Source organism: Dermacentor albipictus, chromosome 7 (assembly GCF_038994185.2).
Source record: "Dermacentor albipictus isolate Rhodes 1998 colony chromosome 7, USDA_Dalb.pri_finalv2, whole genome shotgun sequence".
Taxonomy (NCBI): domain Eukaryota; kingdom Metazoa; phylum Arthropoda; class Arachnida; order Ixodida; family Ixodidae; genus Dermacentor; species Dermacentor albipictus.
In genome coordinates, this window is record NC_091827.1 from 98,202,375 (window position 1) to 98,226,268 (window position 23,894).

The window sequence follows — 23,894 nt, forward strand, 5'->3', positions numbered from 1 at the left end:
TTTGGGTTAACGAATTTATTTCAATTACATCCATATATTTCTTTAGTTCAGTGAGCTGTTGCTTGACAAGAGCCAGTTTTCATTTGTGCTGCAAAACGAGAAGGTGTACTAAAATTCCAAAGTAAAAGATGACAGAATATATGAAATGATATCAGCATCAAGCACCGCTGAAGTGATGGCGATGCTGGCCGTCTTCGCAAGGAAGGTGATCTTCACGTTGCCATGAGCCATTAGCACTTGTGCACTAGTCCCTCTGAAATCTTGTGAACGTGCCAGTGTCAACAGGACGCTGATCATTCCTCAACGATGTCCATTGCTCAAGAAATGAAATGGCTCTGCGCCGCCGCAAATCCCACTGTGTAGTAGTTATTGTGGCTCCATATAGGTGACTCTTTTAAAGGGACTCCAGAAGGCAATAGAAGCACCGCTGATGTCAGGGCTATGAGCGGCGCTGACAGTCTGCGGAGGAAAGGCGATCGGAATCTAGCGGCGGCCAGGAACTCATGTGTACTCGTCACTTGATAGCTGTTTAGACGAGTCAGTATTAGTGTGCCGCTGATGATTGCCGGAGAGTGTCGCTGCCCGAAAAAGTGAGCAGACTTCGTAAGCATCAAGTTCGCGGCCGCAAATCACCAAGAATTGCGCTGCTGCAGAACGTAGAGATAAAACTGCATGTCCGCCACTTGAAAGACATCTGTAAGTAGGACAAGTTATTCGGAAAGCACGCACGCCAAGGAAGTCTACGCAGGCGATGATGATGATGACCCAGATCCAAGGAAGTTGCACGGTGAGTACAATACAGTAATAACGAGAACAAATGCACGTAACAACCATTCTGCCACCATAACAATCCCATATTACAATTCTTCCAAACCTTTATTCAGCACACAAGTAACTCATAGAGCCCTCAACACAAACCAAATATTTCGAATAAGTCAAGGATGTCCGCACTGGTCGGTGTAAATAGGCCGTCGTTTACGACACATAATATTATATGCCATTTGGCACCTAGGGACTTGTGCTCGAACGTGGTCACCCCACACGTGCATTTCGCAATCAGTCAACGCTGAAAAAAAGAACAAAATGTCCTCCATGCAATTTGCTTGTTTATTGTAATCCAGAATTTGTTTTATTCTGGGGCTACAAGTATCCTTAGATGTGGTTTACACCTAATATTAGGGACTTCTCACACTTGATAATGACCTATGTGCTGCTATCTATTAACCCTAATAGTTCAATGGAAAGGTTATAAGCTAAAGTTATTACCTAGACAGGCAAATTATATTTAACTTCCTTTGAATGTCACTTTCTGGCTACTGGACAAGTGAGATTTTTTGAGATATTATTTCTCGGTCTGTGAGAAAATGACGTACTGCAATTACCTTTATTCAATGAAAAACAGTGGGAATCTATCATTAGGAAAACATTTGTTTGAGAAAATGAGTATTTCGTCTGCCTAATTACTTGAGGATAAATTTGTCAAAAAAGTTATAAACAGTGTTCAAATTTACCTAAGACTGACAACATAAAAACCTTCGGCGCCTACCTTTCCACTCCTCAGGCTGATTCAAACCGTAAGGTATGTGGAACGCTGTGGAAAACGCTCCAGTGAAGATCTCGGCGTACATTATCAACTCACGAATCTTGTGATATTAACCTCCTTGTTATTTGTAACGTTTATATTGGGGATATTATGACATTAAATTTCTTTTGAAGAAAATAGCCTGTTTATTGTCCTGCCATAGTGTAAGATCGACGTACCGTTGTTCTTTGAAGAAGAACAGTATGTATGGTGCAGTACATAAGAAATGAACTGAATTGGAGCGCTTAACTATACCACAGTCCACATTAGGTGGATATCGTCTGATTATGCCCGCTGGCTTAGTAAATTATTATTAACATTTTCTAAACAGTCCTAGTGCAGCGGTCTAGTCCTGCCACCAGCCGGGGCGCTAGTTGAATTGTAACTTAAGCGACACAGTGTTTTCACAAGTGTAGGCTATGGGGCAACTCCGGGAATCGGAGAATATTCATGTGGACTTTGCGCTGATTACATATAGCGAAGCCTGGGTAACTGCGTAGGTAATACGTGCAATGTGGTGCAAGCAACTTGGGTGTTCCTGCTTCCCGTATGACCGAAAGTCCAGCATGGACAAGTAAGGCATGCTCGCCGAGTAGCCACCCTCTGTGGTGCCCTGGAATAGGGCGTCGACCCTGCGCAGATGGGGAAGAAGACCGTGAAGATGGCCGACCACGTCTGCCACCGCTAATTTCTACCCAAATAGAGCAAATAAAGTTTTTCCTCCTATTCCTCCTCGACGCTTGTCTTAAACAACGGTGTGCGATCAGTCTGGGAGGCTTCGAAATGTAAGCATGTCTTGCATAGCGCTGTCATATTGGCACGCGCTAGTTACGCTAGCTGTCGAGGAAGAAGAAGTGTGCGTGGTAGCTGCTGCGAAAACGAACTGTAAACGGCCGTTCGCTTAGAACTGACTGACTGGCTTTTCCTCTCGTGACAAACTGGTGGACGTGCTGGGTACGCATCCATCGTATGCCTACGGGTCCTCAACCAGAAGCTACCGACGCCAGTACCTCGGGGACGGCAGAAATCTATCGAAGCAGCCGTCGCCTCCAAGGTCTTCCACCGCAATACAGCCCCCTGGCAAGCTCCGTGAGGAAGATGTCAACAACTACCGCAAGCCAAACCGAGGGGATCCCAAATGCTGCCGTGCCATGCATTCTCAACGCGCCTCGCACGCCTAACCCGTTCCATGGCGACGCCTTTGAGGACGTTGAAGACTGGTTGGACCATTTCAACCGGGTCGCCGCCTTTAACGACTGGGACGATCGCCGTAAGTTGAAGAACGTCTACTTTTCCCTTTTAGACGCGGCGAGAGTATGGTACGAAAACCACGAAGCCTCGTTTACCAGCTGGCAGGAGTTTTACCGACTGCTTTGCGAAGCCTTCAGCACTCCCGAAAGGAAAGAAAGAGCCGAACAGGCACTGTCTTCGAGGTTCCAAATGCCAAACGAAACCGTCGCCATGTTCGTCGAAGACATGACGCGATTGTTCCGTCGGGCCGATCCACTAATGCCAGAAGACAAGAAGGTGCGTCTGTTAATGCGAGGCGTAAAGGAACAGCTTTTCGCGGGCCTCGTGCGCAATCCTCCTACAACAGTCTCTCAGTTCATTTGTGAGGCAACAGTCATGGAACGTATGCTTCGGCAGCGGCTCTCGCAGTATGAACGCCAGACCACCATGACTGCTGCATGCTCTCTCGTACCTGCAACTGATGACAGGGAGTCCCTTACCGAGCTAATACGACAAATCGTTCGAGAAGAACTGCAGAAGTCCTTTGCATCAGCTCCGGCACCTCCCAGTGCCGCGGTTCTTACGGATGTCATTCGGGAAGGAATCGGCAAAGTGGTTCATCCCTCGCCACCAACACGACCCGAACCTCCCACGTTCTCGTACGCGGATGCTCTTCGGGCTTCCGCGCCGTCGACGGACCGTTTTTCGCAGCCGCCTGCTGGGATTTCTCGACGCTCCCCAAGTCCGATCCACCGCACGAATCCGCAAGCACCTTTTCATCCTGGTCCGCGCAAATCTACAGTACGGCGCGCCCCCAACAACAGTCCGTTGTGCTATCACTGCGGGGAGGCTGGTCACATGTATCGCCACTGCCAGTACCGACGGATTGGTCTGCGGGGATACCATCCGGACGCCCGTTGCCCGCGCTATGGCGAACGCCCGCACGACATCGAGCAATACCTAGAAAGTAACCGGCTTCCTCCTGCCCAACAGCGAATACACTCACGGTCGCCTTCACCTCGTCGGTACGCGTCACCAAACCGTGCTCGACCCGCCTTTGATTCCGCTGGAGTCAACGGTGGAAGCCCGCGCCGGGGAAACTCAAAACGGCGACCTCCGGGGGTGAGGCCGCTGTCATGCGAACCGTCAAATATCCTCCGCCGACGCCATCCCCTCGCGACGTACCGCTGACGCCTTCATTCGAAACTGCAAAAAGAACTTCTGCTGTTATTACTGCTTCAATCGACGGTTATCCGGTAACTGCACTTGTCGATACGGGAGCTGACTACACGGTTATGAGTGCCTCACTGGCCACTCGGCTACGCAAGGTGCTGACAGCGTGGGACGGCCCACATCTGATTACGGCCGGAGGACACCTCGTGTCACCCATTGGACGATGCAACACCAGACTTGCAATTTCTACTTCGACTTTCGTAGCGTCTTTCCTTGTGCTGCCCAAGTGTTCTCGACTAGTTATACTGGGCATGGATTTTCTCCAGGAGTATGGGGCGATCATTAACCTTCGTGACTTGTTCGTGACTTTTTCTAACTACGTTTCTTCGGATTCGATTGTGGAGGATGAACATCACCGCGCGGCTTTACGCGTGGTCGATGACTGCGTGACGTTACCGCCTCGAAGTAGCATCTTCGTCCTCGTTGAATGCCCCCAAGAACAACTAGGAATAGGCATTGCCGAAGGTAACCTCGCCATATTGCTGGATCACGAAGTCGGCGTCGCACGAGGTCTCGTAGAGCTCCAACATAGGCAAACCACGATTCTAGTTACCAACTTCAGTGGCGAATACAAGCACTTTGCGAGGCATACCACCATGGCCTACTTTGAAACGGTGGCCGATTCCAACGCCTGTGCTTCGGTAACGACAATCTCGATTCCGGAACCCAGCGATGTGGACTTGACCAGTCACATCAACGTCAGCACACAGCTAGACCAAAATGAGAAGCAGAGGCTCCTCACTCTGCTATCGTCATTTAGCGACTGTTTCGCCACCACGTCGAAGGTCAAACAGACTCCTTTAATCAAACACAGAATCATCACTGAACCGACCGTCCAACCTGTTCGCCAACACGCTTATCGCGTGTCGCAAAGAGAACAGGATGCTATTCGTCATCAAGTTAAAGAAATGCTCGACGATGATGTCATTCAACCATCGACAAGTCCGTGGTCTTCACCTGCTGTATTAGTTAAAAAGAAAGATGGTTCACTACGCTTCTGCGTCGATTACCGCCAACTGAACAAGGTCACGAAAAAAGACGTTTACCCACTTCCTCGAATTGACGACTCCTTGGATCGCCTGCGACATGCCCGTTACTTTTCTTCAATGGATCTGCATAGTGGGTACTGGCAAATTGAAGTTGACGAACGGGACCAGGAAAAAACGGCGTTTATAACACCCGACGGTCTCTATCAATTTAAGGTCCTCCCTTTTGGATTGTGTTCCGCTCCGGCCACATTTCAACGCATGATGGACACAGTTTTATCTGACCTCAAGTGGAACTCGTGTTTAGTCTACTTAGACGATGTAGTTGTTTTTTCCGCCACGTTTGAACAACACATCCAGCGGCTTGAGGCGGTTCTTCAAGCTATCTGCACCGCCGGCCTCTCCCTGAAGCCCGAAAAATGTCACTTTGGCTACGAGGAGCTCAAATTTCTAGGTCATATTGCCAGCAGCACCGGCGTGCGCCCTGACCATGACAAAGCCATGGCAGTCGCTCTGTTCCCGATACCGAAGACAAAACATGATGTCCGCCGATTTTTAGGGCTTTGCGCGTATTACCGCCGTTTTGTACCCAATTTTTGTGAAATTGCCGAACCTTTGCAACGACTCATAAAGAACGACGTCACATTTGTTTGGGGCCCGGCACAATCCGACGCCTTCCACGACCTTCAGGAACGTCTACAGACACCACCGATCCTTGGTCACTTTGACACCGAGGCTGACACAGAAGTGCATGCTGATGCTAGTAACGTTGGTCTCGGAGCGACAGACAGACAGACAAAGAACTTTATTACCGACTCGTACAGTTTCAAGCTGGTGTTGAGCGCGTTATTGCGTATGCCAGCCGAACCTTGTCTGCTGCTGAAAAAAACTACTCAGCAACTGAAAAAGAATGTCTGGCAGTCATATGGTCTCTCCAGAAGTTCCGCCCATACCTGTACGGACGCCCCTTCCGTGTCGTCAGCGACCACCACTCTCTCTGCTGGCTGGCGAATCTCAAAGATCCTTCAGGCCGTCTCGCAAGATGGAGCCTTCGGTTGCAGGAATTTGATGTGACCATCGTCTATAAGTCTGGCCAGAAACACACTGACGCCGACTGTCTCTCTCGCACCCCCGTCGAACCCGCAGCACTAGATACTGACGACGATTCGGGTTTTCTTTGTACTCTTCCGTCTTTAAACCTTGCTCAACAGCAACGCCAAGATTCCGAGCTCCAGCCCTTGATTGAATACCTTGAAGGAAGCCGCCCACAACCCCCACGGCAGTTCGCGCGTCACTTGTCATCTTTCTGCCTACGTGGCGACATCCTATACAAGCGGAACTTTCACCCTACGGCAACCGCTTTCCTGCTCGTTGTTCCCGCTACTCTCCGCGACGACGTTATACGTGCATGCCACGACGAACCAACGTCTGGACATCTTGGTTTCACGCGTACTCTCGCGAGGATCAAGCAGAAGTACTATTGGCAAAACCTCACAAAAACCGTGAAGCAGTACGTCAGAAGTTGTCGAGATTGCCAGCGTCGCAAAGTTCCACCTCTGAAACCAGCCGGTCTGCTTCAGCCTGTCCGACCTCCTTGCTCACCTTTTGAACAAGTCGGGATGGATTTACTCGGCCCATTTCCCAAGTCTTCGGCTGATAACGGCTGGATCGTCGTCGCCACCGATTACCTCACTCGATACTGCGAAAGACAAGCCGTTCAGCGAGCTACTGCTTCATATGTTGCTAACTTCTTCATCAAAAATATCGTCCTTCGACATGGTGCTCCCGCTGTCGTCATCACAGACGGTGGTACGGCCTTCACTGCCCAGTTGGTCCGAAATATCCTGCAGCTGAGCGGGACAACGCACCGTACGGCAACTGCGTATCACCCGCAGACTAACGGTTTAACTGAGCGTCTCAACAAAACGATTGTGGATATGCTTTCCATGTATGTTGCCACGGACCATAAAAATTGGGACGAACTGCTCCCGTATGTGACATTCGCGTACAACACTGCCCTACAAGAAACCACGGGGTTTCCTCCTTTTCGTCTGGTCTACGGACGCGACGTCACCACTATGCTCGACGTGATGCTCCTACCAACTTCGTCGCAACATACCGCACCAGATACAGACGCCTTTGTTCAGCGTGCCGAAGCAGCGCGGCACCTTGCGCGGCAACGAATTCTATCCCGACATCGTCAAGATGCTCGTCGGTACAACATATCTCATCGAGACGTCACATACAACCCGGGAGATCTTGTATGGGTTTGGACTCCTATACGTCAAAGAGGCCGGTCAGGAAAATTATTGCGCCGATACTTTGGACCCTACATAGTTTTGCGTCGTCTAAGTCCTGTCAACTACGAAGTTATTCCAGCCGACAGTTCACACCACTCCCGTAGACCACGTTCCTCTGACATTGTTCACGTTACCAGGATGAAGCCCTACCATTCGCGCTGACTCTCATCCACAAACTTTGTGATTCGGCCCCTGTCGTCTCGTCCGTTGTCTTTCTCATTTCTTTTATTTTTTTCCTTGTGGCATTTAACATCTCCCCAACTTTATTTATTTATTTATTTATTTGTTTTTTTTTTCTTTTTTTTGGAGGGAGGGGTAATGGCGCGCGCTAGTTACGCTAGCTGTCGAGGAAGAAGAAGTGTGCGTGGTAGCTGCTGCGAAAACGAACTGGAAACGGCCGTTCGCTTAGAACTGACTGACCGGCTTTTCCTCTCGTGACAATATATATAATACCACTGGGATTTATGATTCCACTGCGGGCTTTGTAATGCAGCAGCCCGAATACCGCCTCCAAAGCCGGTGAAGAAGAACCCGACACACGAACATGTGGCGCGTTAATAGAAAACGTTGAGTCGCTCAACGGGGCGGCCGTGGAATCGGCGTTTTCCGAAATCCCGCAGCGCCATGGATAGCTGGCCTAAATAAACTGGGCACACCGCGACTACCTCTTCAGGCTGCCTCCGACATACCGATAACCGGGGCTGCCATCTTGTGTACGCGTTCACAAACCCAACGTTCGGTTTCGCCTCACGTGATTGTCCTGCCCAATCTAGTCCAATCGCCTGAGGCGAAACCGAAAATCGTTTTTTTGAGTGCGTACAAGCTCTCGGCCAAGGATAACCGAGCCCAGCCATGTCACCATCCATGCAGCGAATCTACCAAGGTGAGAATGACGTGACCTCACGTGGTCCGGCAGACGTCTCGCGGTTGTAATGTGTTCGCGAATTCCACATCGACTTGCCGGACGTCTGCTCCATCCCGCTGGACAGTCATTTCCATATCAACAAGCTTCCAGCCTCCGGCTGCGTGCAAGGCCCGGGCTGCCGCCCCTCACCACCGACCCCATCTTCTGCAAGGACTTGGGGCAGCTGTCCTTATTCACTGCGCCACTTCGAACGATCAGTAACAACAGCTATTGCCATTAGAACCGTCGCGTCATTACGCGACTTGTCGACTCACATCGCCAGCGTCCACCTGTGTGCATGGTCAGGACGCGCCGGTCCCAGCGTCAAACCTCTACTCGGTGCGTGAGACTCCTCCCCATCATAAAGGCAGCGGCGTGACCACCCTCTGCAAGGAATTCACAGGGCCAACCGCAAGCGCTTTCAGCTATCCTATGGCCCGCCAATTTCCTTTCTTGGACGTTCCCGCAAGCAATCCACTTTCCGTTCAGGGGCACCTGACTCATCACATATTCAGAGGCTCTTCCACAGGATCCACAAGGCAGAAATTTCACCCATCGAAGCCACGGCGACGCCACAAGCACAACCTTTACGACGCCTTCATTAACCACCACAACCCTGATGCTATCGGCATTCGAGATTTCGTGGGAAGCAGCAGCAGGTGAGCCTTCCGGTCTCCAGTGCCCGCACCTTTCGCGGATGCCTGACCTACCGAAGTTTTTCAGAAGAAGCTGTGCCATCCTATTTCTCAAGCTCGAGATTCGCTTCTACGACAACAAAGTCAGTGACCAACACTTGCCCTGTCTCCATGCACGTCGCCAGCTGCCAGATGGTCTTCTTTCGGAGCTCCTACTTCTACCAGGCCCATGAATCTACGAGAACATCAACGACCTGAAATCTTGGCACGCGCCAAGAACCGCTCAATACGCCTGAATTCTGCTTACCGGGTTGCACCGCAATGGGCTAGGCGATGTCTGCAACGCAAGACGAGGTTCTCAACACACAAAAATGTTAGTGGTGTTCCTGCGGCACTGTCTGTACACAGGCGCACACTTGACGCGCGTACGTGTGCGCTATTTGGGCATCCACTGTAAAATCCCGCTACATCCTTATGTCGTGCAACATAATGCATCTAACCTGTGATAGAGGCGGCTGTCTCGTTCTCAGTCATAGTGACACTTTCTCAGACAACGTCGTCCCCTGCGACAATCTTAGCCACGACCACGAGAGAGCTATCTGTACGCTTCACCGCAGCATGACTTTACGTGGACTTCTTAATGAATGCTACGAATTGCAACTCATGTATATAGGCTTGGAGTCTCTTTTATTTCTATACGCGTGCCTTTTGCACATATTTCAAACGCCCTTCGCACTAGGAGGGATGCCCCGTAGCGGGGTAACTATCATATTGCGGGAACTCCGCCATTGGCGCCAGCAGTCGAAGTGGAGGACAAAAGTGACTGGTGAGCGCGAGCAGTGGTTCTGGGCTCGGCTGGGCGCTCTTCGGCGTGGCCTGCTAGTACTGGGGCCTGCTGGCGTGGACGTAGGTACCGCAACGTTCCCACAACCTACAGAGGCCGGGAAGAAGAAGTCGGCTCACATGCATGTAGCGCGAGAGTAACGCACGCTGACGTGTGGGACATTACTGCCTTCAGTATCGGCTGCTGCCGAGATAACGCGGTACCTTGGCTGGCCGGCCTAAGTGCTGGCCATAGCGGCTACGTCCTTACGCCACCTCCCAGTGCCAAATAATTTTCCTGGCATTGTTTCTTACCGGTAATATATGCACATTTCATATTTCTTACCATCCTTTGGCAGCAAAAATACGGCGCAATGCTCTTCCGCATCCCAAAAATACAGGGTGTAGTCTGTTCCGTATCTTCCTAAGGCAAAACAGAAAACATCACGGTGAAGTCAGGAATGCTATCATTCACATGTACCAGGGGTTCTATAACGAAAGACTATTGAAATATGTTTTATACTAATCTCTGAGACGTCAAACGTGTGTAACCGCCAACGCAAGTATCGGGCATTGGCCTGCAGGGTTGTCTGAACAAACAAATACTCAAATAATCATCAAATAATCAAATCAAATAATCTCCTCGTTCATAGGAGGTGACGTTTGTTTGCTTAAAAAAACGAAAAACATTGCCTACACTGAGCGGCTTGTCTTATCTATTTGGCTGACAAGAGGGCAGGAGCCCGCTCAAGTGGAGATGGATTCGATGGGACCAAGCCAGTGCCCTGAAAATCGGTAACCGGATGAAGAGTGTGGTGCCGGCGTCTGCGATTGGTCCGCTTTCTCTTAGGTAGAGTTGGCTCGTCGAAAATCGCGGCGCACGGTAATGGAAGCTTAAGAATGACGCTAAAACGGATCCTCAGCAAAGAAGAATTAGCAGAACGAGGTCGTAAACCTGCCGAAAGTACTCAAAAACTTTACATGGCCACGCAAAAACTTTTATTACATGCAAATAAACCCATGCTCTCCGGCAGTGGCGAAAAGCCAGTGCCGAAGCGACGGCGGAAGCCGTCTTTTATTACTTTCGAAACGGGGCAGCCTGCGCTCTTCACAAGAAAATTCAGTTTTGTTCGGCATATTACCATGGATCTTTAACCCGCACACGTCAGTTTGACGGGGTAAGTTCTTGCGGTTTTGCGACCTCGCGTGAGAGGCAGGTGAAGTGGGTGCAGCCCGAAAGCTTTTGACCAATAGCAAAACGCTAATAGCAAAAAGGCGTCGAATCAGAAATAACTATTTTTCTTTTGTTCGGTACCATGATCCATAATCAGAGTGTAGACGTCATATCAGATGGGCAAGCTATCGTTGTTTTGATGAGGTCGTGTGACCGACAAGGGAAGCGGGGATGATCCAAAAAAGGTTTTTGACCAATCGCGCAGGGTTGCTTGGAGAATTGGATTAGAAAACGCAGGAATAGCTTTACGTTATAGCGCCCTAGAACTACATATTCCTGCAGATCATGACAATGCACTGAGCTGCGCCTGCCAAACAGTGAGCTAGAAAAGATGGCGCAGATGTTCGAGAGCGCCCGTCCCAGTGATTAATAAATCAACATTTGCAGGTATCTCCAAATATCTTGCGTGGTATGGTAGCACAGTGTCATCCACACATATCCACTTCTACACAGTTTTGCCCTGTTTGCTGACTGAGGATATAACAAAAAACAAACATCTTTCACAATTTTTCAACCCTCCTTCTATACTCTTAACATAAACAGTGAACAACATTGCAGACAGTGTGTATCCTTGCTTCATTCCTCAGTGAATCTGACCAACATCATCACATTTCGTGCCTTCCCATACGCTGTCTACTCGGCTGTTATTATATCTCTCACTCAGCAGCTCCACGAAATCATCATCTATACGCTCGTGCTTAAGAATGCCATATAACACTCCCCGTCTAGGTTGTCGCAAGCTCCGTTTATATGTAGAAATGGTATATATAAAGGTTGCATGCTAAGCTATCGGAATTTGTGTGCACTTATGGCAAAAATACATTCCTCTAAGGGCCTTTCTGGTATGAACTCAATTTTTAGATCCCTCGGCATATCAAAATTTTTTATTTATTCTGAAAGTATCTGTAAGGACGCTTCAACGTTCCGTGTCAGCAGCGACACGCAATGTGTCGCGTACATATATATGCATATATGTTCGATATATTTGTCTATACCACGCGTGCAATATAGGTGACACTATTCCGCCAACAAAATTGCTCAGACCAGGTTTGATTTTCTTGACAAAGTTCTTCCTCAGAATTTAAACAAATAATTGCGCAAACAAAACCATGAAACACTTGCTGAACAGTGTTACCTTTCTTGTTAGGCTATGTGCTTTTAGGAAATTTGACCGCGATGTAATTACACCAGTGCCGCACTTCACAAGCAGAGCAGGGACCCCAGTGGGTAATCACTGCATGGCTCCGACGGCTGGTTATCACCTTTAAAATTGCCAGAGATTTTGCGCGCACTGGCGTATGGTTGTAGGGCATTCCCTTGGCTAAACAGGAAAACTCAAAGTGTCCCCAAAGTTCCCTTTCAAGGGTAGCTGCATTACAATGGGGGAACAGGAGCAGGAGCGCTGCGATGCGATAGCAGAACAGGAGCATTTTAGCAACGTCATCAGTTGTGGACGGAAAAGCGGTTTGAGAAAGAAGTCACTTAATCCATATCATTTTAGTTACGTTGCGTTCCCGTCGTTTTGTTTCAGTGTGTACTGGGTAATGGCGGCTGAGAAGCGAAGGCTGCGTGGCAATCACCACAGGAACTTAAACAACCTGGTCACGTGATACACATTTGCCCCCATCGCCTGCTCTCTGTGAGCATTGAACGTTTGAATGGGCCGACAGGCATATGCACCCTCTCTGCGCTACTGATATGCTCCTCTCTGCCCGTTGCCTCCGCTCGTGTTCCGTGTATGCCATGCGCTGTATGAATACCGTCCGAGAAGTTAAGGCGTAACGCTAAGCCATGCTGACGGTGGTGGTGGTGGTAATGTTGCAGTAGGTAGAAATAGCCTGTCATAGATAGCCAGAAATTGTTGCACCTTTGCCTCCTATGTGTTAAGATCAGTAGTGTGTTACCCCTTATTTCAACCCATAGAAGGCTGCGGCTATGATTATCAGTATTTCGCCAGTCTTAGGGTAACCGCCCATTTTGTTCCATCCACATTGAGTAGTGTGATTTTGTTACTTGCATAGCAATGCTTATAACACCGATGCAACTGTTGTTGGTGTGCTTAAGCTAACCTAATCCTTATCACATTTGCCTTTACAGATCAAGTCCATCTTGCCTTCACGCAATTCAACAGAGAACTCATTGGTTTAAATCGCTTGCTCTACGGCGATAGTTAGCGATCCCTCTGCTGTAGACTTAGTTGTTTGTTTACCTATTCTAGGATGTTATGTGTTCTGGCTGCCATCGTATTAAGGACATTTTCTTCTACCTCTGTTTTTCGTAAAGGAGTTCTACGTGTAATTCTGATCTCTCGGCCTTGTTGCTGGATGGGGTTGAATCTAGACTAAGCTTTCTTTCCTGCCCAAACTATCCTACTATCCTCTAGGGTACTGCAGCATATCCTCTCTATCAAAGATATTGCGGTGAAAGCCCTTCTTAGCCGTTTGCGAACTTTTAATCGGAATATCTAGTGCTCTTACACGGTTTTAGAATCTTTTTTTGTCTACCTTTGCTTCTTTTGCGAGCATGATGTACTCCCCATTGACTTCCAGACTTATTTTTCTTACGCACTTCTACCGCGCTCTTTTTAATCCTTATACTTGTTTTGTCAGGTAATTCTTCTTAATGTCAAAACAAGTTGATAGCTTCTGTGTAATCACTAGCTGCCTGCCTGCTCTCTTCTATTGTTTGCTTATCTTCTGTTTCTGCCAATCACGTGCTGTAAACTTTACACTCCGATAAATTTTTGCTGCGTTTGTCTCATCCCCCGCTGCGGTAATTGTACCGTCCGTATAGGTACACAGATTGACAGTAGAAAGCTCCTCTATTTTCCTTTAGTGTTTTTTGAGATCTCTGTTATTTCCTTTTTTCATATATTTAAGAATTCTGCTACAAATGAGAGAGAATGCTCTTGCGACAACCCTGCTACTATTGATAATTTATAGTAAACGTTTTACTTCTACGCTTGTCATCTCTATCTAGGCTATCTCTTTATTATTGAAGGTTTTAATTTGTGCGGGTTGTTTTTACTTCGTTTTAGTGCTAAAACAAAGTCGATAGATTCCATCATTGCCACATTATCTCCACATTAAACTTATGCGACCTGTCAACTACGATCATTTTCTGTTCAGCGAAGATATCCAGTATTAAACAGCCTTGAGATCCCTATATTTGTGTAAACCCTACATGTGCGCATTCATGTCTACAGCTAATATCACCTGGCAATATTTCCTTAACTCATTACTCAGCACAATCAATCCATTCTCTGTGTTTATCTCTGGTGTCACTACCTGGACGTGGGTAAGCTATTCCCAGCCACCCGTTTTATTCCGATAGCAGTTATATGGACACTCCAGGTGCCTTTCTTCCATGGGCCATGCCCTGACGTTCCGTATAAGGGACACGGGCGATAACACCGCCGCAGCGCGCCCTGCAGTGCATGTGAGAATGAATGTGTGTGAAGGAAGCTGATGATCGTGGCTCAATTTTGCCGCGCCTCTAAAGAGACGAAAGTGAGGATAAAGCCGCCGTCTTCTGCTGTGCGCGAGGCGCCCAACGTTGCGAAGCGCCGGGGGAAAGGCAGGGAGGAGGGCGGTGTTCTACTCTGGCTGCAACTGAGCATGTGACGGCTATTCGCCGTCACGCGCGTCCGTATCTTGAGAGCGATCTGCCTTGGGGCAGTCTAGGTGTGCCGGCGGCTACTACCTTTGTGCATACTGTGTTTTGTTGAAGCGATAGGCAGCACGAGGGTCACTCGTTCGCTGCTGCTGCCGCGTGTCCTGACACCAGCGTTTTGACAGCGAGTGTCCTTGGTTCTCGAGTGTGATGCGTTCGTGTTTGCTTGTGCGCGCGTGGCAGCATTCTTGTTATTTTGTTAGTACGTCCATGTTTACAAGTTTATATGGCCGATAAAAATACTATCCTTGATTTACTTTCCAGGTGCGGCAAATTCTTAAAGGATCATTACATGCCTCTTTTACCCTTTGGTAATTCCGGTCTCGCCTAATAACATGGGTATGACTCATCGTTTCCAGGACCAAGTTATTCTTTTACGCTCTTCCCATACCAAAATGGGGATAGCAGGTGGCTGCTCCAGTGTTCGTAGATGCGTTTGCGTAAAGGCGTCTAGTATTAGCTCCATTATTTAGCTGGCTTTCAATTTCAAGCCATTTATCCTGCATGCGACGAGAACAAAGAATGTTCTTGTAAGGAATCTTACGGTCTTACTTCATTAAAGCGAAGCATTGTTTGCCTATTCCGTCCACTGTAGGACTGCTGCTGCTGTTGTCTGTTACACCGCGTCGGGGTGTGGTTCGGAGCCTGTGTATACATGTCAGGAGTGCGGCAAAGAGTAGATTGCTGCGAGAAACTCGTTTGGACCTTTGCCCCGCGTCGAATGTGCACACTGCGCTCTGGAGCTCCAGGGCATCAGCACATTAGCCCCTAGACAGCTGTAATTATCCGTCAGCCGCGCAAAAGCATGGCAGAAATTGCAGCACTTAGCTTTCTGCTTACGTGCAAATTATTTACGATTTGCTTAAGTGCAAATGGAGAGAAGCTAAATAGAATGGCAGAGAGGACGCTGGAGAGTAGGCACAGAATCGATAGAACTGGTGGAGTCACAAAAGCCGCCACAGCCATGCCACGCTTCATAGCACTTCCCATACAAGGGGGTGGGGAAGGGGGTGATCATTGTAAGGTTACGTGAAAAGGCAACAAAATGCCGCTACTATAGACATCACAGCCTTTATGGGCAAACGGTATAAATTTGGGTTTAAGGTACGGTATGGTACGTTTCTGCGATTTCTAAATTTTAAACACCAGGCATATTTGTCAATTGGACAACTTACAAATTGCGTGTGGAAGCAGAGCTGCATTAAAGCGTACCGTAGGGTCTCGGCGACAGTACGGAGGCGGTCACGCGTCAAATCAATACTTATGTGATCGCCGCGCTAGCTTTGCGGCTATGCCATTGCTTGAGGCCACGGGTTGGGTCCCGACCACGCCAGCCGAATTTCCACGGGGTGAAATAAAAAACGCTCGTACACTTAGAATTAAAGGACACGTTAAAAAGCACCACTGTGTCAGTATTATTCTGGAGGCCACCATTACGGCGTGGTTCATAATCTGATGGTGGTTTTTCTTGTAAAGCCTAATAATTCAATAATGTTTTTTTTTTACTTCTGCCCAATTTAATTGAACTTTAATATTTCTTCCCCGGTGCGATCCGCCCGGCGAGGCAATGACAATGATCAACCCTGTGAGAGGCATGTATCATAGCGAACAACAACGTCTCAAGCAAACACATCCCCCTTTGTGTTCTGTGTACTACACAAACAGCAGTGGTGCACGCAAGGTTACTGTTAACTTGAACTAAGCACTTTCATGTTGGACTAAAAGCTGAAGAAATTAAACATGCGTGGTCAACATCACCCCTAACTATCGACAATTAACGCGAACAGCACTGAAAGCTTCGCTCATATCAATTCGCACAGTGCGTGGGGTCCGAATATTGTCTTGTTTGATTTGTAGACTTCTTGTGCTTTCAATTTGCTGTTTGCCTGCGTGGTGCAGTTTTGAAAACATATTATAGCTTCCTAATTGTCCGGGGCACACCTAAAAAAGCTGGTGACTGCGCAGCACACCTGTGTTCTACCGGTGTTGCTAAACTCTCGCTAAAATAGGTCATTCTATGTACAAAGCGCTGTCGTGGCCTGCGTGATGCATTTCCAGGTTAATGTCAGTGCCTCTAACAATCATGGCCTCAGCTAGCGCCAAAAATGTATCTGTTTCTGCCAGGCACAGCCCTTTCAATTTCACATCCTTTCCTTTCTACCCCTGTCGTCATGTGCATTGCGATTTGCCCTTCCTACACTTTGTAACCACTTTAGCTATTTCCTTTTCGATGTGCCCCCGGTCTCTGTAGTATGTCAATTACTCGTCGCATTTTATCCCTCAGGATTCGTTCCGTTTATGTATTCTAGAAGTGTTGCTTGTCGTTTGCTCTCATTGCCCTCCCATGTTTACTAAGAAACTCACGTTTCTATACTTGCTCGTGCTCACGTGCATTTTACGCGGCTTATCCTCGCCTCCGGAAGCTCTACCTGAAGCCGTGATTCCCTCCTCCAAATTCTAAGCTCATCTTTTGCGTTGCTCTCAACTTCTGCAGCCGAAGTTTCAGGGGTAGTCTCTTCACGACCATCATTGGCGTGTCAGCCACTGCTTAACGGCGTGCCGGTTTCGGCTTCCTAGTGTTGTCGCATGGGAACAAGGCATATTCGTGGTGTTCGCTTCTTGGCGTCCTCCATTGTTCAGAGCAATTGCGCCCCTTACCCTCATTCCTACTTTGGCTAGCTTATCTACGACCATCGTCTGTTTCTGCTCGCTCTAGAGTACTTGTTGTAGCTTCCCGACCAGCTTCAGTAGCTTATCTTCCTCATGCTCTACATGGTCTCGTCCTAGACATCCTACAGACGCCCATCCTACACACACACATCCTAAATGAAAATCAACCCTACCTGCGTCACCTACCGACTCAAGCCGCGTTTCCTTCGCCCACCGCTTGCTTTCCGCACAATGAAAGTTTGAGTTTCTCCTACCACCCATTATTTTGTACAACAACAACCGTATAAAAATAATCCTACTTCTCCAAAACAGAATTAAATTATACATATTTCTTTCTCAGGGTAACCTTGTGTAACCAGGCAGAAATAATTATCCGTCCAGAAAAAAAGGGACGAATGATTACAATACTCCCTAATGCGAAATTTAAGCGCAGGTCGACCCGTGCTTTCATTTCGCCATACGTGGAGGCAAACGACTTTAGTCCGAAATCATCGGAGGGACTGGCAGTAAGCCAGTACCGTCGGCGCCTCCGCCGATTGAAGGCAGCATGAGAACGCTGGAATGATGCGTGGCATCAAAGCCAGCTGCCGAAAAACAGGATGACGAATTCGTGAACACTGACAGAAGTGCGTTGGCACTGCTATGCCTAGGGAAGCTGATGAGCGAGCTGTGGTAAAAGACGATGGCGCGATGACGTTCGCGCGGTTGAGCCGATGGATGCCAACACTGAAAACCACAAAGGGGCACCTGAGACCTGCGCTTCAAGAAATGTGACACACCTTATCTCACGATTACTGTCGATGATAATGAGATTAGCACTCGAGCAAAGTACACAAACGCCGTATTTCTAACGCCACGTTTGTTTAACATAAAGAGTGGTCATTGTCACACATCCATTTGTTCGCTATATGCGGCATACTTCAATTTAGTCCGACTTTGCTATGGTAAACGATTACCAAGATCACCCATGAGCGTCGCAACCTGGTGACAACGGAGTTACAACGATGTAATGGTGCCCGCGGGGCAACAAAGGTGGTTATAATTATAATGAAATTCTAATTCTTAGATAATCACGATGATACAGCGACAGCAGCGGGAAGATAACGTGAGGATGATGGTATGACAACGGATACATAATAGAGTATGTATATCGACGGTGCATTGACGACGACGCCATGACGAGTGTCGGATTTTGTAATTAAAATGTCCACAATGGAAGGGCAGCGGCAACACGATGACCATTTGACGGCGAACGCATGACAACCCACTGACGGCGCGTCTGTCACAACTGTATGAGAATGAAGGGATGTGTAACAATGGCACGAGTACAACTGTATCACGAAGTCTGTCTGAAGACGTTGGTTTGATGACGACGGGATGGAACAGTGCGATGATGAGCATGCAGTGACTATGATGGCATAACAACAGTGGTATCAGAACGGATGTATGATAGTGTGTGTCTGAAGAAGATGAAATGATGACGATGTCATGGGAACAGCGACACCATCTTCATAAGCCTATTGATTTGTCGACTGCAGGGCGAAGGTCTATGCCGGCGTTCTCCAATTAGCAGTGGATAAGCTGTTCCTTAGCAATATGTAATTAGAACTTGCGCCTGCAAACTTATTACTTCCATCACACCACCTCATTTTCTACCACCCTCGACTGCCACTTTAGTTTCGTTGGTACCAATTCTCTAATGGTCCTCCGCTTATCTGTCCTACGCTACAAGTCGTCTTTTGAGCCCCATTTTTTCCCCTCTTGATGGCTACTAGAATATTAGCTATCCCCCTCTGTCCTATGATCCTCACCGCTCTCTTTCTGTCTCTTAACGTTAAACCTAACATGTTTGTTCTATGACTCGTTGCACACTCCTGAAGTTGTTCCCGAGAATTTATTGTTACAATCCAAGTTTCTAACGTTTATGTTAGCCTACGCAGAATGCAGCAATTGTGTGCTTTTTACCGACATTGGCAAGCTCCTAGTCAATATACCCTGAAGCCAATATACCCTGAATCCCAATATACCCTGAACATCATACATTCTCTCACTGGATTGGTAGACACCACACTTCATTATCAAGCAACCTCAACAGAGACAGCGCCACGGAAACGATCGAGTCTATGAGCGACGTAATACAAACACTTCAAGCCGCTTGCCCAAACACACACATTACCGTAACTGCTGCTCCCCGCCTACAAAAAAACAACACCCACAATCCACCAAACACACTCGTGAAGCAGAATGACGAGACCAATAAACTCAACTCGTTAGTGCTCAACTTAGAGTATTTCGACAAGAACGTTGACATAATGGACCACGCAGAAATATACGAGGCGCCGCACGAAACCTAGAATGGGAACGCATCTACCTAAACCACAGGGGAATACAGCTAGTACAGAAAAACACCCGTTGAATTTACCTCGGAGACAACTCCCACTGACTCTGCCGACTGTGCAACCCCGAACACAACTGTAACAGTCACCTCGGAAAATTTGAACACAGACAGCGGAATATGCCACAGCGGAAGCCCAAGGACACACACTACTCAACCAGCAATATCAACGCAAGTGCAAACAGACACGACTGTAAAAGACAATAGGAAATCCACTACCAAAGTGTTCTCACAGACACCCACGCGCCCGCCTGCGCATGCACAGACTCAAACAGAAACCGAGCTGTAATCAAGCGAGCCATGCGGGAAGAAACCTGGCAAACAGAACCTACCCCATGCAGATCTGCCTGCAAAAAAAAAAAATGGCTGTGGCTTAGCTAAGGTTAAGCCCAGGATGCGAAGCATACTAGCCTTTATTTTAGTTGTTGAACCACTGTTTAGCCTGGCGAACTGCTGTTGCTTGGCTATATTTGGTTCGGCCAGACGAAGAAACAACTCATGCGTTACTCTGCTTCGCCTTCAAGAGTGGAACGCGACAGCGTTCCCGTCGACCCGCCAAGCGGTGTAAGACAATGGGCTACGGCGTAGCGACTACGCCCCCCGCATTGGACGCGGTGAGCGTCGAGCAACGCAGCGTTCGGCGCGGCAACGAAATGTGCGCCCTAGCAAGCGACGCACGCCTGAGCCTTAGAAGCAGCTCGTTTCTAAGACAACACCGCATTCACTAGAGGCGCTTTTGTACCGCTTTTAAGCATCGTACTCGTGGCTCAGTGGTAGCGTCTCCATCTCACACTCCGGAGACCCTGGTTCGATTCCCACCCAGCCCATCTTGCAAGAGTTGAGTCCGGCTTGCAGCTGTTGTGACGTCAGTGCCCTAGCGGTAGGAGCGGTAGTTAGGCCGCAGTAGCATCTGTGCGACCGCAGGTGAGCGCACGAGCTGAGACTCGGCTATGTAGCTATGCGGCCGCAAGCGAGCGCACGAGTTGAGCCTCCGCTTTTGTAGCTGTTATGACGTCATATGGTAGCTATGCGGCCGCTCGTGGCGCAGCAAGGAAGAGCGTGGTTGTGCGGCTAGTATGCTTCGCATATAAGCAAATGAATGCAAACATCGCAAGTTATTAACTGTTCTGTGTGGCCGAGGCGCCGAAGAAAGTATTCTTGCGTCTGTGACTTTAGAATGTGTTCGTGAGAACGTTTAAAATTACGAAGGAAGATGAAAACGGGGGCGGTGGACTAAGGTCGCAATAACAAATGGGAAGGTGGCTTGAGTAGAAGCAGCATGGGGCAGTTGTATATGGTGAAAACAGTCCTACAGTATATATATGCGTAATAATGTAGAGGAGTATAATAAACGGAGTGGTATGGGAGAGGCACAGAAAATTTGAAAATGTAGTAACAGACGAGGTTACAGATTAAGGTTAGCTGGTGGCGTTATGTTTTTTGTGCCTTGGTTGATAATATGAGAATTTGAGGTTTAAATTGAGAATTTTACCGATTCTACGTTGCCACGCACCAACATATCTCCCGTCGGGTGTAGGCATTTGAAATTGTTTGTAGGCAGCCGAACGGAAATTTGTTTTTAGTGTAGAGAGCCGTGCTTTGTCGAATGCATTACCAGGTTCATTGAAGTGGCTGGCTAGTGTTTTAGGTAAAGTGTATTTTGTATCTCCTTGAAATAGGTATTATTCTCTACCTACATAATCAGCACACCATATTATCTTGATGACAAAGGAGGAGTGATAACTAAAGGTGCAGGTTCTCTACACGTATAATGTAGCCGTTTTTTAATGAGGTTGGTTAATGCTAGGTGGGACACCATCTATTGCGTTTCGCTAAGGAAGAACTGTAAGCGAGATCGGTGCAACCAGCAAAATGTCGTTTATTTTACAATTAGGACATCGTCTCCATGATCTGCTAATTGTCAACCATTGCCTATTCCGCTGATACCGAAGGAAACGTTCACACTACCACCTATATGTCAAAGCGGACAATTTGTGACTTTTTCGGCAGCATTTTTTTATCTTCCACTAATACACAGGTGCCAATAATTGTTCATAAAAATTCAAGAACTGGAAAATTTGTGCATACCCTATATCCTTCGTGAATATTGTTCGTATATTTATGCTATTTATGAGTGAATGTTTGAGAATAAAAAATGTGGCTTACCTCTATGCTTGCTGACTCGCATTACTGGCCCTGGCCGATGTCTTCGGCCTTCTAACAATTTTGCATAATATCTATAGCTGCGCCTGAAAGATACAGTCATATTACAGTAACGTGCGAAAATTGCCTTTGTCTACAACTGAACATTTCTTTGTAAGAGCAAATTGCATCCTTCGGTAAAATAATCGTCCAGAACCTTTGTTGCAGTAAATTTCAACAGTAATACCATTCGCGTTTAGTCAATGCAGCTTGAAGATATATTTTGTCAAGTACAGTTTATTTCAAACCTGTAGTGTTTACTTTGAGGTTTTATGTACTTCACGTATATGCGGTATACAATGCCTCCGCAATTATCGGACTTTTCTATAGAACTCGTCTGCCAGGACCCCCATGAGTATGGCTGCGTGACGACAGCATACGTGGACGCAGTGACAATAGAACGACATAGAAATGACGTCGATGGAACAAAAGACGTCCTATGGCGCCGCCAGCACAAATACGATTATATGACGCTTTAGAAATCACTACGTTGCTATAACTACGACCGGAGGACGGCAAAGACATCACGAAGCTAGAACGATGCTATGACCATGACAGCCGGACGACGATGTTATAACGGACGCACAAGAGAGATGGTTTGACCAGGACGCAATGACAACCATGGCATGAATTACAGAAACTTTAGGTAAATATGTTGATGAAGACGAAATGAAGTCGATGTAATGGCGAACGTGCTATAACAACTACGGAATAAAAACAATGGAACGACGATGCCGGATTGAGTGATGGCAATCTCTATGTAACCGTGGGAAGACAAAGGTGCCATGACAACCTGATGGCGAGGCTGTAAATACGATCATGTTAATAAATCCGATGCAGAACAGCGATTTCTGAAGAAGAGTCAAAGACGATAGCATGGCAGGGGTGGTTTAATCTCGTTTGAATGAGGGCAACATGATTACAATAGAATGTTGAAGAAATAATGACGCAGATGGTATGATGAATGCGGTATGCGGACTACAGTGGGATGACAGTGGATATGACGATAGCGTGAAGGCGTCAGCTTAACTACAGTCAGCTGACTAAGTTAGAATGACACGGATGAAATGACCACGATGGAATCTGAATGGGGATTTTGCAACACAGGAGCCTATACATGATGCGAACCTATGACAAACGTGCAATAATGACGATGCCATGACAACGATCGCAGATTGATTTGGCATGATGACAAGTGATCACGACAATGGCATGACGAGGACGAGATGACGAGAGTCTGATGGTGCAGCTGAAGGGATGCTAATACAGCGACAACGAAGGCACCACTACGACTGTGTAAGTATTGCATGATAACAGTATAACAACGATAGTGTGAAGTCGATGGAATGACAACCATCGTGTCACAAAGCTTGAATGACGACAGCGCTATGACCACAACAATGTCACCACCACGACCGCACACCTAATCGCACAATCTCCAAGACAACTTGGGTCACTAGGTACGCTTAGAAGGCATGGCGATCATGGCACGACAAGAACGACATGACGAAGCTGTAAAGACGGTGCTGGAAGAACCAGGCTAGCATCAGTACCGAGAGCACACACCTCGTGGCCCGAGCTGAAGGACAACTTGGACCGCTTTGTCAGCGATAACAGATAGATAGATAGATAGATAGATAGATAGATAGATAGATAGATAGATAGATAGATAGATAGATAGATAGATAGATAGATAGATAGATAGATAGATAGATAGATTAGATTGCCGAAGTACGCTATGAGTGCTAATCCCCTTAAAATACGTATTCATTTAGCATAGTGGGAACCCGGAACCGAAGCATTTGATTCTTTACGTTTCGCGGCAAATTTGGATATTTCAGTGGTTAGAGTTACGATTGTTTAAAGAATCCTCCTAACTTCATGTTGTGCCAAGTGAAAAAAAAAAAACTTCTATTTGGTCCCTAATCTACGAAGGCGGCTCCACCTGAAATTGCACAGTGGAGCCAAACTGAGAAAACAAAGTTCCTGAAAAAGTGTTTGTGTGTAATAAAAATTTAAATATTTTTTT

General features: G+C 47.5%; 1 long non-coding RNA gene across 2 annotated transcripts in view; it reads right to left on the reverse strand.

Moving 5' to 3' along the window:
- Positions 1-857: 857 nt before the first annotated feature.
- LOC135916860 (uncharacterized) overlaps positions 858-23,894 on the reverse strand; it is a 65,272-nt gene continuing 42,235 nt past the window's right edge. For both annotated transcript variants that reach the window (XR_010569094.1, XR_010569093.1), the window contains 3 exons: positions 21,830-21,912; positions 10,039-10,116; positions 858-1,066 (listed from right to left, as the gene is read on the reverse strand). This is a non-coding gene — a long non-coding RNA (uncharacterized lncRNA). The remainder of the gene's footprint in view (positions 1,067-10,038; positions 10,117-21,829; positions 21,913-23,894) is intronic.